Source organism: Schistocerca nitens, chromosome 1 (assembly GCF_023898315.1).
Source record: "Schistocerca nitens isolate TAMUIC-IGC-003100 chromosome 1, iqSchNite1.1, whole genome shotgun sequence".
NCBI lineage: Eukaryota > Metazoa > Arthropoda > Insecta > Orthoptera > Acrididae > Schistocerca > Schistocerca nitens.
Window position 1 is genome coordinate 640,931,065 of NC_064614.1, and position 15,240 is coordinate 640,946,304.

The following is a 15,240-nucleotide window of genomic DNA, read 5'->3' on the forward strand; positions in this document are numbered from 1 at the left end:
TCCATTATTCGTAGACTGCCAGTTTAACATTCAGAGAATAAGTCTAAAGCAATGAATACGACTATCCTCTTACAACGTAGACACACCCTCCAAGGCGATGTCTTGCATTGTTAGTGGGCTGCTGACTTGTCGTCGCCAGGTGGCGATACCTTCAGTGAACAGGCCGTTGTATCTCGACAAGTGAGCAGAGAAGCAATCGGAACAGCAGTTCCCCGCAAAGCCGCGGACCACGGTTTATATTCTACTTTTGCTCAGTGATATGGTACTGCGCCCTGCCTGTTTCATGAGACTGCTGACGCGCAGCGTAGTTCCTGTTATGCTAGCGACACTCGAATGGCTAACTCTCTCTCCCTCCCTCCCTCCCACCCCCTCTCCGCCTGGCGTATAGGCTGTACCTCGCAACACAGGCTGCTAGAGGGAAGGCTATCTTGCAGTGGAGTTGCCACCACGCGACTAGTAGTCATAACCGTAGCCGACAATGACTTCCATTCCCGACGGCCACTAAGCCCTTCGATGCTCAGCTCTTTTTTTTTTTAATTACCACACACTGAAATTCCATTAAACGCACATTCCCTCCAGTATTTCCTAGCTCTGGCGGATATAATGGCTGGCGAGTACTTACAAGGGAACATCCCCATCACACCCCCCTCAGATTTAGTTATAAGTTGGCACAGTGGATAGGCCTTGAAAAACTGAACACAGATCAATCGAGAAAACAGGAAGAAGTTCTGTGGAACTATGAAAAAATAAACAAAATATACATACTGAGTAGTTCATGCTTAAGATAGGCAATATTAAGGAAAATGTGAGCTCAGGAGCGCCGTGGTCCCGTGGTTAGCGTGAGCAGCTGCGGAACGAGATGTCTTTGGTTCAAATCTACCCTCGACTGAAAATTTTACTTTATTTATTTTCGCAAAGTTATGATCTGTCCGTTCGTTCATTGACGTCTCTGCTCACTGTAATAAGTTTAGTGTCTGTATTTTGCGGCCGTTTGCGATTAGTTGACGAAAGGACGTGCCTCTCCAAGCGGAACCGAAAACATTTGATCGGAAGGTCACAGCCAACCGATTCCTCCATAGGAAAACACGTCTGATATATTCTATACGACACTGGTGACAGCAAGTGCGTCACATGACAGGAATATGTTGTCGACCCACCTAACTAGTACACTTGGCGAATGGGTAAAATGATTCTTCTACCTTGCCCGATTTAGGTTTTCTTGTGGATGTGATAATCACTCCCAAAATGTGATGAAAACATAAGAGTTTGTCACATAAACTGAAAACAAAAAGTTAAATTTTTCACTCGAGGGAAGACTTGAAGCAAGGACCTCTCATTCCGGAGCTCGTTATGCTAACCACGGGACCACGGCGCTCCTGAGCTCGCAATTTCCTTGATATTGCATATCTTGCACATGGACTACTCAGTTTGTATATTTTGCTTATTTTTTCATGGTTCCACACAATTTCTTCCTGTTTTCTCGATCGATCAGTGTTCAGTTTTTCAAGGCCTATCCACTGTGCCAACTTATAACTAAATCTGAGGGGAGTGCGATGGGGAGGTTCCCTTGTTAGTACATTTGGTGCCAGACACCAAGCCTTTTTTAACTTGAAATATCCGCCCTTGTTTAATAGGTCTTCCGAATTATTCTCTTCGATAGACTCCGCAATCACGCTGTCCCAGAAACTTGGCATTTACATCACGATACTGGTCTCACTGTATTTCATTTCTTCATTGCACTCGAGGCACTGCTCGGGACAGCTGATTTGTTTGTTTTTGTCGGTTTATAACACTACTGGCTACTACTAGTTTCGCAATACGCCGATAATGTTACTCCTATTAAAGAAATTGGACCATGACCGTGGGGTAATGGAAAAGTAATCGGACTATGTTTCGTTACTTGTGTGAAATCTTATGGGACTTAACTGCTAAGGTCATCAGTCCCTAAGCTTACACACTACTTAACCTAAATTATCGTAAGGACAAACACACACACCCATGCCCGAGGCAGGACTCGAACCTCCGCCGGGACCAGCCGCAAAGGTTTCGTTACTCGAAGAATTACTTTTGATAGGGAACAGCAGTTGAACTAGTGGGATTAGAAACAAGGTTCTGGTAGTTTCAAAGTACATTGTACACGGAAAAAAAGAACTGTCGCGAGGCTGACGAGGCAAAGACATGCCAAGCAGTTACATTGTTCATTAAGGAAATTAAATACTGCGAAAGGCTTTACTTGGTATTAAAATCTGTTTTGCAAGTAGGGCACGAAACAGCAGCACAATCTAACAAGTATTTGAACAGCAGTTTGTCATGAGCAACACTGATAGAAACTTACAATGTTCTGGCAGCACACTGCCTCTCACTAACATATACTTTCTGTATTCAGCAGAAGAAACCTAAGCTTTATTATACAATATCAGTTACTGAGAGAGGAGCAGAACAAAATTTGGACATGACGAGCTTTTACCAATTTGCTATTGAAGACACAAACAGAGAAATGGGATACTGAAACTGATATGTTAACTGATATGATGAGTACGTGTTTTCATGGGAAGCACATACTTATTTGCATTAAGTAGAGCATAAATGAAACCTTGAGTACCTGGACCTGTTGTCGGAACAGTTGTAGCCAGTTAATCTTTCAAGAACACAAATGCAATTAAAATGGCAGCTCCTCTTTCACTGTAGTAATGAATGCACTATTGGCTCAGCATTTGGTATGGGGACTCATAATCTGTTTTATTAATTGACTACGGTCAAAACTCAACACTTCTGGCAAGACACAATAGGGATGCCCATCCAAACACAAATACATGAATATTAGAACCTTTACGAACTTGTGGAGCAGGAATTCATGACGTTGGGCATGAAGTTCCGTGGCCAATAATCACATTTTAGGATCACTGATTCATTTAGTTTCTTTCAATAGTGAGCCGAGATTCTGGCAAGAATGAAATTTAAATAGAGTGATTAAGTCTTTTCTTTGCAATCAAACTTTTGCAAAACTTTAACTATAGATATGTGCAAATTACGTGGAGTATTTCGGAAACAAAACTAACTCAACGCATAAGAAATTTAGCACTCCACAAAAGTTAATGAGCACTATAAAACAATAAATACTTCGCAGTTCAATTAAAGAGGACACTCGGATATATTGCATCACTAGTCACAGGATACTGTCTAGGTAAAATGACTTAAGGCTCAAGTCAATGTTCAGATGAAACTTGAAATGTAAACGCTTATTATTTGCATTTGAAGTAAATTATTGCTCCATGCAAATAAATACAATACTAAAGTTTTACTTGAGCTGATTTTCTTGGCACCGGGTTGTTATGATTCAGAACCAAGCAACAAATGCCATGAAAAATTATCCAGTGATCTTCCATATTCGGGGCTTTACTAGTTTTTCTTGCTTCTTTCCTCGTTCCTTTCAACATACGAGACATGAACAGTTTGCATGCTAGCCCCCCACTATATCGTGCGACAGAGAGTCCTTCCGGTTCTATCGACAAATCTACCTCTTCTGCTAACTTGTTTCGTAACGGAGGGATTTCCCTCCAGGTTTTACGTAAGTACAAACCTACGTGCTCTATGCATGAACCAGTCCCATAAATACTATTTTAACGTACGAGAGTTTAACAAAAACATAGTTTTTAAATTTACATGCTTCCGTTAAGTCTTGTGAAACAGCTTTACAGAAAATATGAACAAACTTTTACACAGGAGTTGAACCAAAGAATGTAGTCATTCAAATATCACATTAAGCATAAAAGGACGAAGAAGATACATGAAACAGGTATCTTCGACAAGTCCCTGATATTCCTTGAATCTCTCCTCAACTGCTCTAGTAGTCGGCCCCACGTAAGACGCGTCACATTCGCACGGAATGCGGTGTACACCCAACATTCGGAGATCTAGATCGTCTTTAACATTACGAAGAAGACTAAATTCACTGAATACCATGTTTCTGTGGGAGTATACCAGTTTTTCTGGGTATTGGACTAGGATAAAGTATGTAAGCGATTCTTCGCTTCTCTTTCTCTGTCTCAAACTCTATCTCAGTCCTTCTAGAGTCTGATGGCAACCGCCGCTCAGTTTCACGATCAGAGTACCTATTCCTTCGGAACACTATTCGTAGGTGGTGGTGTTCCTCGGCGAGACTCTGCTTGTCTGAAAGTGAGCACAAAATGGAAACAGTTCGAGTGACTACCCGGAAGATAAAGTATGACTTGAAGTAGAGCTGAAAAGAGTTGACGAGGGAAAAATACAGTGGAAGAAAATCATGAGAAGATGGTACAGGTCTTTCAGTAATGAGGACCAATTAACTTGGCGCTAGACGTAGCAGCAGAGTGGAAATGTAGGAGGCACAGACAGAGATCGGAGTATGCAAAATACATGATAGACAGCTTCGAGTGTAGTGATTCCCGAAAGGATGAAAATATTATCACCAGGTATGAAAAGACAGAAGGCAGCATAAAATCAGTCGAATGACTAATGACTTAGGAACACAAACTTTTATTCAGGGTTTCATTCTTAAATGCTAACGCTAACTGCAGTGAGCTACGCAGACAAGTTTCACTCTAAAAATCCAAATTCACGGAAGAGAAATGAATTTTTATTATTTACCTCTTTTCTTACTTGTTTCTTATTCTACTTCAGCTGTTAAATTTACATTCCGCCGATTTCAGTGCCAAATGGCTCCATTTTCAGGCACCTAGCAAGGAGTCTATCCATCAAGAGATCGCATGAGCTTTCTCGTGTCGCTCATCGCTTCTTTCACCTCTGACAATGGTTTTCAGATGTAAATATGCTAGATTGTGCTGTGTTTCGGGGTCCACGTTAAATTGTAGGTTCCTGTACATACGGCATGCAGGATAAGGCAATTAAAATATCGTAGGAAGGCAAAGGCATACCAGCTTCAGTGGGACCACGCCTAATAAACCACTATGGTGCTCTAATTTGCTTGCTGGTTGAGGACAGTGATACATTTTTTAAATAATCACTTCTTTATAAATGAAAATAGTTTACTTTTGTGTTAAAATAATACATTGAATTAAGTAATACAAATGTCCAACCTTTAACGGTAATAAATATGGCTATCTTATCGGTACAATGCAGTTTTCAAGTGAAGAACAGTAAATAAAGAAAAAAATGAACATATGTTACTGATCTTGACGAACAACTTTTCAAAGGGTTTATAAAACCAAATTCTGATGTTAGTACATTTGCACAGGGTTACAAGGATAGATGAGCAAGGTAAAATGTAAGAATTATTGAAATAAAATTTCATTTTAAAATATATTCCCTTCGATGTCTGTACAGTTGTTCAAGCACGATTTTTGCATTTTCATCCCAGTGGAGAAGATTTGTCTGATAAAATTTGCAAAAAGCTTGTCTGTAACTACGATCGCTTCCTAGCCAGACAAGTTTTTCATAATATGTAAATAAGTAGAAATCTGATGGGGCTAAGTCAGAAGAAAACTATTGAATAGGAACCATATCTAGTCCCAGCCTACGCATTTTCTCCATCATCATTCTGTGATGACTAGATAATTAAAGCGTTGTTCTGGTAAAGAACTTTTGCTTGTGCCAATAAGGGTTGTTGCTCAAATACTTTGTCTCAAACGTTTCGGTAATGAAGCAAAAAGTGAGCCTAGTTGTAGTTCTGCCTTTGTCCAAGTAATCTGGCAGAGTTACACAACAAAAATCCCAGACATCAGCGGCGTTCACATTCGTCGGTGTATCGTCGCAAGTGTCAAGAGTCTAGTGATGAATCAATGTTTCGTCCGTGATTAGTATTCTGCACAAGAAGTATCAAAGATTTCGCGTAGGCACTATGAAATTCTGGCTAGGAATATTGTTTCATATTCGTTTAAAAGTCAAACATCGTGTCACCCAGCGCAGGAACTGTCTACGTCCACATTTTGTAAAGAATATAATATACTCCTTTATTTAAGATGCCAACAACGTCAGCTATTTAACGTTCATTTTCGTGGCACTTCGTTACTGTACCAAATATTTCAATGTTTTCTGTCAGATAATCTCAGGTTTCAAATTCTATGCTTTTGCAAGCACCTCTAAACTCATTCGTCAAAAATATATATATAAATAAATAAATAAAATAAAAAAATAAATAAAAAAAATAAATAAAAAAAAATAAAAAAACACTACTTCAGAGTACAGTAGCCATACGCTTATCGAATGAATGCAGCACCTTTTCCCGCCCACGCAGTTATTTGAACTTTTCCTTCGCTTCACAACCGGTTTTGACTTTTTAAGGCCTTCTGCAACGATTATCTCCGAAAATTATCGTATGGTAACTTTTACATTCAAATGAATTATTCTTTACCATTTGCAGTCTACTTGTTTTCGATCTGTTTGAAACGTAAATCATAGAATACTAAAAATGAGAATGTTTAATAACAATACTAAAATCAGTTTTCTGCATCTTTCACGACACATGTCACTAGCCAATTCAGGTGGATACCAACGACAGCTGCAATGTGTCACTCATCTGAAACTTTCAACAAATCTATAGAAGAATCGTACTCACCACCACTGTCGCGATTTAACAAAATTCTTTGCTTTTTCACAAAAAATTCCTAATTTATTAATTTTGTGTGGCAATACAGCTTTTCATTAGTGCAGTATGACAGTTATTTATTACTCTCGTGAAATAAATTAGGTTACTGGAAACTGTGTACTCTTTCTTCAGCTCTGGGTTCTTAGGTCACTACGCACGGAAATCTTAAGTCTTCAGGAAATAATACAACGCTTCGTGATTCGCCAACGTTTGGGAACGTGCAGCGTGGTGGACGGTTGCAACTTGCTACATCTACATGGTTACTCTGCAATTCACACTTAAGTGCCTGGCAGAGGGTTCATCGAACCATTTTCATACTACTTCTCTACCATTCCACTCTCGAATGGCGCGTGGGAAAAAGGAACACCTAAATCTTTCCGTTCGAGCTCTGATTTCTCTTATTTTATTATGATGATCATTTCTCCCTACGTAGGTGGATGTCAACAAAATATTTTCGCATTCGGAAGAGAAAGTTGGTTATTGAAATTTCGTAAATAGATCTCGCCGCAAAGAAAACCGCCTTTGTTTCAGTGACTGCCACCCCAACCCGCGTATCATATCAGTGACACTCTCACCCCTATTGCGCGATAACACGAAACGAGCTGCCCTTCTTTGGACTTTTTCGATTTCCTCCGTCAATCCCACATGGTAAGGATCCCACACCGCGCAGCAGTATTCCAGCAGCGGACGGACAAGTTTAATGTAGGCTGTCTCTTTAGTGGGTTTGTCGCATCTTCTAAGTGTTCTGCCAACAAAGCGCAGTCTTTGTTTCGCCTTCTCACAATATTATCTATGCGGTCTTTCCAATTTGAGTTGCTCGTAATTGTGATTCCTAGGTATTTAGTCGAATTGACACCCCTTAGATTTGTGCGATTTATCGTATACCCATGTGGATGACCTCGCACTTTTTTGTTAGTGCTAATTGGAATTGATCGTCTGATGATTTTACTAGACGGTAAATTACAGCGTGATCTGCAATCAGTGTAAGGGGTTGGTTGGTTGTTTGGGGGAAGAGACCAAACAGCGAGGTTATCGGTCTCATAGGGTTAGGGAAGGATGGGGAAGGAAGTCGGCCGTGCCCTTTCAAAGGAACCATCCCGGCATTTGCCTGGAGCGATTTAGGGAAATCACGGAAAACCTAAATCAGGATGGCCGGACGCGGGATTGAACCGTCGTCCTTCCGAATGCGAGTCCAGTGTGCTAACCACTGCGCCAACTTGCTCGGTAGTGTAAGGGGGCTACTCAGATTATCACCTAGATCATTTATGTAAACCAGCAACAGCAGAAGGCCTATGACACCACCTTGCGGAACGCCAGATATCACGTCTGTTCTACTCGATGATTTACCGTCTATCACTACGAACTGTGATCTCTCTGAGAGGAAATCACGAATCAATTCACACAACTGAGACGATACTCCATATGCACGAATTTTATTAGTAGTCGCTTGTGAGGTATGGTATCAAAAACCTGCACAAGAACGATATTTTCTGAGTCCGTGGTGGTTATGTTTGTGTGTATTAGGATCATTTAATACCCGGCGTTGCAGAGAGATGTATTTATACCAATCTTCCCCTTTCCCGTTTCTCTGTCCACCTCCTCCACCCTCCGCTCTCTGTCCACCTCCTCCTCCCCTATCTCTGTTATTCTGCTGCTCCCCCTCTCTCTGTGTCCATCTGCTCCTTTCCCTTCTGTCGATTTCCTTCTCCCCCTGTCTTCGTCAATCTCCTCTTCTCTTATCTCTGTCCATCTCCTCCATTCCCCCTCTCTGTCCATCTGCTCGTCCGAGCTCTCCCTGTCCATCTCCTCCCCTTTCCTTTTTGTGTCCATTTCCTCTGTTCACCTCCTCCTCCAGCACTCTAGTTATCTCTTCCTCTTTTCCTCTCTTTACCTCCTCCTCCAGCACTCTGGCTCTCTCTTCCTGTCCCCGTCTCTGCCCATTATCTTCCTCTTTCCTTTTCCGGTCTATCTTCTCCTCTCCCCTCTCTCTGTCCATTTCCCCCTCCCATACCTCTGTCCATCTCCCCCTCCTCCTATCTGTATCTGTCTCCTCCTTGCCCCCTGCTGTCTGTGTCTATCTCCTCGTCCTCCGTTCTCTCTTCATGTTATCACACACACCCAAATAGGAAGCTTGTGGCTCCCACTCCTTCAGTATTTCTTTCCATATTGCAAATAATATGCGTACCAAATTTAACTGAAATTATTTCATGGGTTTAGGATGAACGTTTTACCAGTGACTTCGCACACTTACGCACGTGTCAAATGTATTTCACACTTATTTATCAAAGTTCACGCGTACTTGTACACACATTTCACGTGTTATGTTGTTCGCCCCCGTTAGCTGAATGGTCAGCGTGACGGACTGTTAATCCTCTGGGCCTGGGTTCGATTCCCTGCTGGGGCGGGGAATTTTCTCCGCCCAGGGACTGGGTGTTGTGCTGTCCTCATCATCACCCTATCATCCTCATCGACTGCAGGTCGCCGAAGTGGCGTCAAATTGAAAGACAAGCACCCGGGGAACGGTCTGCCCGACGGGGTCCTAGCCATGCGATTAAATAAAAAAAAAAAAAAAAAACTTGTATGTACAGCAAATTTTGCCCAGCAGCTTCATTTTCAAGAAGCTCAGTGTTTATGACGTCATATCTCCTAAACTATGAGCTGTACAATGCTATAATTTTGCAAATGTATCCAGTTACATAAGTGACTACTGTCTGCGAATGGCGTCGAGGATAGAGTAGTAGTAAAAAAGTAATTAATTTAAACGTCTTGCATGATGGGGTAGCATCTCAATATTTATGTCGTCATATCTCCTGAACTAAGTTTCGTACAATGATGCAATTTTTCTGGTACATTCAGTGGCATATGTGAATACTGTCTGAAAAATGTCACGAATACTGTTAGTAAAAAGAAGTAATAAATTAAAAAGTCATGGTTCACGTAGCATTCTTACACCATTAACAGCGAAAATGTAGTAAGCGATAAACTTTTTTTCTTTCATCTTTTTGTGAAGGTCGTCGGGGAGAACAAGTTTCGTGAAGGTTCGAAATTATGTGCAAACTTTGTTGGAAGTCTTCAAGTGCTCTCATTCTAAATACTGGATGACTAAAGTATTCGCATGGATATTTTCACATCGTGACCTACACTGCTTTTTTTACTCCCCTCCCCATCCCTTTGATAGGTGGACGGTTCTTACCCCAAAGTGATTCTTTCCAGATAGAAAGCGATATGTGTTCCAGGTTCGATTGAAGGCTGTCAGTGCTTTAGGTTCAAAATGTTGAACATACGCACATTCAAACATATACTCTGATCAGCCAGAGCACTACGATCACCTACCTAATAGCCGGTTAGCCGGTATGTCCACCTTTGGCAAGGATAAAACCGGCGACGCGTCGTGGCACGGAAACAATGAGGCCTTGGTAGGTCACTGGAGAGAGCTGGCACCACATTTGCCTACACAAGTCGCCTAATTCACTTAAATTTCGGGGAATAGTTCTATGAGCTCTGTCACCAGATTCAATCACAATCCCCACATGCGTTCGATCGGGTTCAGATCTGGCTAGCTGGGTGGCCAGCACATCAATTGGAACTCGCCATTGTGTTCCTCGAACCACTCCTTTCACACTCCTGGACTCGTGACATGGCGCACAATCTTGTTGAAAAATGTCTCTGCCATCAAGAATCATGATGGTTATGAAGGGGTGTACGTGGTCTGCAACTAGTGTAAGATACTCCTGGGACGTCATGGTCCCTTGAACGACCTCTACTGGACCCATCGATGCCCAAGTGAATACTCCCCCAGAGCATAATGGAGCCACTGTCAGCTTGTCTCAATCCTGCAGTACCGATGTCAGGGAACTGTTCTTCTGGAAGACGACGGTTTCGCGCTCTCGCATTGGCGTCATGAAGAAGGTGTCGGCATTCATAAGAGCATGTAATGCTCTGTCATTGCACCAGCGTCCAGTGCCGAGGGTCACATGCCCGTTTCAGTCGTACTTGCCGATGTCGTGCTGTTAACATTGGGACATGCACAGGTTGTCGGCTGCGGAGGCCCATTGTTAGGAGTGTTCGATGCACTGTGTGTTCAGAAACGTTTGGACCCTGCCTAGCATTAAAGTCTGCTATAAGTGCGCCACAGTTCGCCGCCTGTCCTGTTTTACCAGTCTACCCAGCCTACGGCGTCCGGCGTCTGTAGTGAGGTGGACACCCAACCCGACTTGTGGACATGGTTTCACCTTGGTTTCGCCACGTGTTGTAGACACTCACCACAGCACTCCTCGAACACACAGCAAGTCGTGCAGTTTCCAAAATGCTCGGGCGGAGCCTTCGGGCCATGAGAGTCTGTCCTCGTGCCTCCTTCCCATCCTACACACGGTCAGCACGCTCACTGCCACTACATTGCACCCTTTGAGAGTCTGACCAGCAGTCATTCTCGCCAGGTGACTCTGCTATCGGCTGGACGGGTTTATACGATAGTAGGTCGGTGGCTGCAATGCTGTGACAGATTAGTGTATACATACATACGTACACCCAAATTTATATTTCGTATGGATTACCGTCCTAGTGTTCTGTTTGAATTTTTTCGGGGAAAATCCGTTTCACTTTACTCCGTTACTTTCTCCTACTGCTTTTTCTCAGCTTATCCTTCACTTAAGGGCGAAAGAAACCTTCAACGTAAGTTGACTCCATATTACATGTTTATTCACGCAGATGATGACACATTGTGGAGCAAGATACACTTCTCTTATTGTCAGAGAGGGCGACAGCCGGTGACCGGGTTGTGGGAACCCATTGTGCCTTTGTGCTGAGAGTTCCGAGGCAGAAAGCATCCAAGCATCGTTGGCATATGACAACCATGACAAACAATCATGTGTGAAAACGTTATCCTAATAAGGAAAACGCTTCCTTAACGATAGAGGCCTGCGAATATTGAACCACAGATAGCAAGCTATGCAAATGACGTCAAGAGGCGGTTTTCCTACCTGCGACAGTGTCGCCAAATACCGAGAGGAACACTCGTTGATGAGTCTTTCCTTGTGGGAATTCCCGGCTTTGCATCGACGGTGGCAGCAAGTACTTGGCACATTATACAAAGCACGGCGGCAGTGATACAACGCTCGTCACCGTCAGTCACTTCTAATCCGCCGCGTAGACCAAGCGCCCTCACTTCCCTACTCCGGAGCAGTATCGACACCCAACATCAGCGGCGTCGAGAACTCGGAAATTTCTTCACGGCGTTACGTAACGCTAATTACTCTCCATTGAGCTACATCCTCGCACTACTAAACCACATGTTTTTGTGTTGTATCGTCCGTACTTAAGAATAAACATGTCAATTATATGGTTTTACAGTATTTATTACGTAAATAGCATGTATAAGTAATTAATACAAAAAATGAAAGATACAAAAACAAAGACAATGTAACAGTGGAAAAGTGGTCTCTGCCAGCTTAATTTAGAATACCTTGCTGTGACACGGCCCCTCTTCTGAGTCTTTGGCCTCATGACTGGTTTCATGCAACCTGCCACGAATTCCTCTCCTGTGCCAACGTCTTCCCTCTTCACCTCAGAGTAGCCCTTGTAACCTACGTCTTAATTATTTTCTGAGTGTATTCCAATCTCTGTTTCCCTCTACGGTTTTGACCCTCTATTGCTATCTCTACTGCCACGGAATTTATTCAATGATGTCTTAACGGATATTCCACCATCCTGCTCTTCTTCTTGTCAATGTTTTCCATATGTTCCTTTCCTCGCCGATTCTGCCAAGAAGCTACTCATTCATTACCCTATCAGTCCACCTAATTTTCAACATTATTCTGTAGCACCACATCTCAAATGCTCTGATTTTCTTCTATTCCGATTTCCCAACAGTCCATGATTCACTACCACACAATGTTGTGCTGTAAACGTACATTCTCAGAAATTTCTTTCTCAAGTCTAGGTCTATGTTTGATGCTAGTCGGTTTCCCTTGGCCAGGAATGTCCTCTTTGCCAGTTCTAATCTGTTCTTTATGATCTCCTTGCTCAGTCTATCATGGATTATTTTGCTGTCGAGGTAGCAGAATTCCTTAACTTGATCTAATTCGTGATCACCAATAATGATAAGTTTCTCGTAGTTCTTATTTCTGCTAGTTCTCATTACTTACGTCTTACTTTGATTTACTCTCAGCTCGTATTCTGTTCTCATTAGATTGCTTATTTCATTCAACAGATCCTGTAATTCCTCTTAACTTTCACTGAGGGTAACAAAGTCATCAACTAATCTTATCGCTGATATCCTTTCGTTTTGAATTTTATTTCCACTCTTGAACCTTTCTTTTGTTTCCGTCGTTGCTTCCTCGATGTGAAGATTCAACAGTAGGGTTGGAAGACTACATCTCTGTTTTACACCCTTTTTTATCTGAGTACTTCGTCCTCGGTCGTGCACTCTTAGTTTTCCTCTTGTTTCTTGTAAATATTGTATACTACACGTCTTTCCCTATAGCTTACCCTTACTTTTCTCAGAATTTCGTCGCACGGTTTCCCCAGATCGACAAATCCTCCTTTTTTTCTTTTTTTTTTATTCTTGCTTCCATTATCATCTGCAAAGCCAGGATTGCCTCTATGGTGCCTTTACGTTTCCTAAAGCCAAAATGATCGTCATCTAACACATCCTCTATTTTCTTTTCCAGTCCTTTGCGTAACTTGGATGCTAATTATCGCACTTGTCTCTTGCAATCTTCGGAATTGCGTGGATGATGTTTTCCGAAAGTCAGATGGTATATCGTAAGATCTATGTATTCTACACACCAATGTGAGTAGTCGTTTTGTTACGACTTCCCCGAATGATATTAGAAATTCTGATGGAATGTTATCTATCCTTTCTGCCTTATTAAATCTTTAAGTCTTCCAAAACTCTTTTAAATTCTGACTCTAGTACTGGAACTTCTATCTCTTCTATATCGACTCCTGTTTCTTCTTCTTCTGTCACATCATCAGACAAGTCTTCCCCCTCATAGAGTCTTTCGAACTACTCTTCCCATCTATCCGCTCTCTTCATGCATTTAACAATGGAATTACCATTGAATTCTTAATATTACCACTCTTGCTTTTAATTTTACCGAAGGTTGTTTTGGCATTTCTATATGCTGAGTCAGTCCTTCCGATAATGATTTCTTTTTCAGTTTCTACACATTTATCATGCAGCCATTTCGCCTAAAATCCCTGCGCTTCCTATTTATTTCATTCCTAAGGGCCTTGTATTTCTGTATTTCTGAATTTCAATCAATATTATTGTACTATCTACATTATATCAGTATAACTACACTGACGGAGAAAAATCAGAACGCAAAGAAGAAGATGAGCGCCACAAACGAAAGTTGGTAGGTGTGTTCCAACATCTGGAAGATGACGTCTATACAGTTTTCGCGCCAGTCGCTTAAGAGTGGTGTTAGTAGCGCCACTATGAGGATGCAAAGCAGGTTTGATTTAAATACACTCTCTGACGGTAGTGAATGTTAGTTTCCTTTGAAACTGGACCTGGTGAGTTCATATTAGTCGAGAATGCCTTTAACGCGATGACGACGCCATTTATCAACACCTCACTGAATTTGAACGAGGTCTTGTAATGAGGCTACGAGAAGCTGGATGTTCCTTCTGCGGTATTGCAGAAAGACTTGGCAGGAATGTAGCCATTGTATATGATTGCTGCCAGTGATTGTTACGCGAACGTACGGTCGCCAGAAGAACGGGCTCCGGACTGCCATTTGGCACTACTGAGACGGGAGACCATTGTGTTCAGCAAATGACTCTGGTGCACCGTACTGGGTCTGGAGCAGCAATATGAGCAGCAATTGGCACTACAGTGATACAACGAAACTATTACAAATCGTTTACTTCGACATCTCCGAGCCACACGCCCTGTAGCGTGCATTCCACTGATCCCCAACCATCCCCGTGGGTGACTTCATTGGTGTCAAGCGAGAGCTCACTGGAGGGCCTGCTGGAAATCTGTCGTGTTTTCTGATGAAAGCTGGTTCTGCCGCTGTGCTAGTGATGCCGTGTGTTCGTCATAAGAAGGCCAGTCGAAGGCCTGCAACCAATCTCTCTGCGTACCAGACACACTGGACCTACACCTGGAGTTACGATCTGGAGTGCGATTTTGTATGACAGCAGGAACACTCTCGTGGTTGTCCCAGACACCCTCACTGGTTAGTCTTAGACGTTAGTCTGATGATTCGAACTGTTGTGCTGCCATTCTTGAACACCATTCCAGGGGTTCTTTTCCAATAGGATAACGCTCGCTCACATACCGCTGTTGTAACCAAATGTGCTCTACAGAGTGTCGAAATGTTGCCTTGGCCTGCTCGATTACCATATGTGTATCCAATCGAGTACATACGAGACATCATCGGACGACAACTCCAGTGTCATCCACAAGCAACATTAACCGTCCATATATTGACCGGCCACACGCATGGAACTCCATCCCACAAATTGACATCCGGCACCTGTTCAACAGAATGCATGCATGCTGGCATTCAACATTCTTGCGGTTACACTGGTTATTAAAGAATCAGCGTTTCACATTTGCAATCCTTTATCTCGCGCTTACATTAACCTATGATCTTTCAACGTTAATCACTTAAATACGTTACCTAGACAATTGTATTCGCGAAATT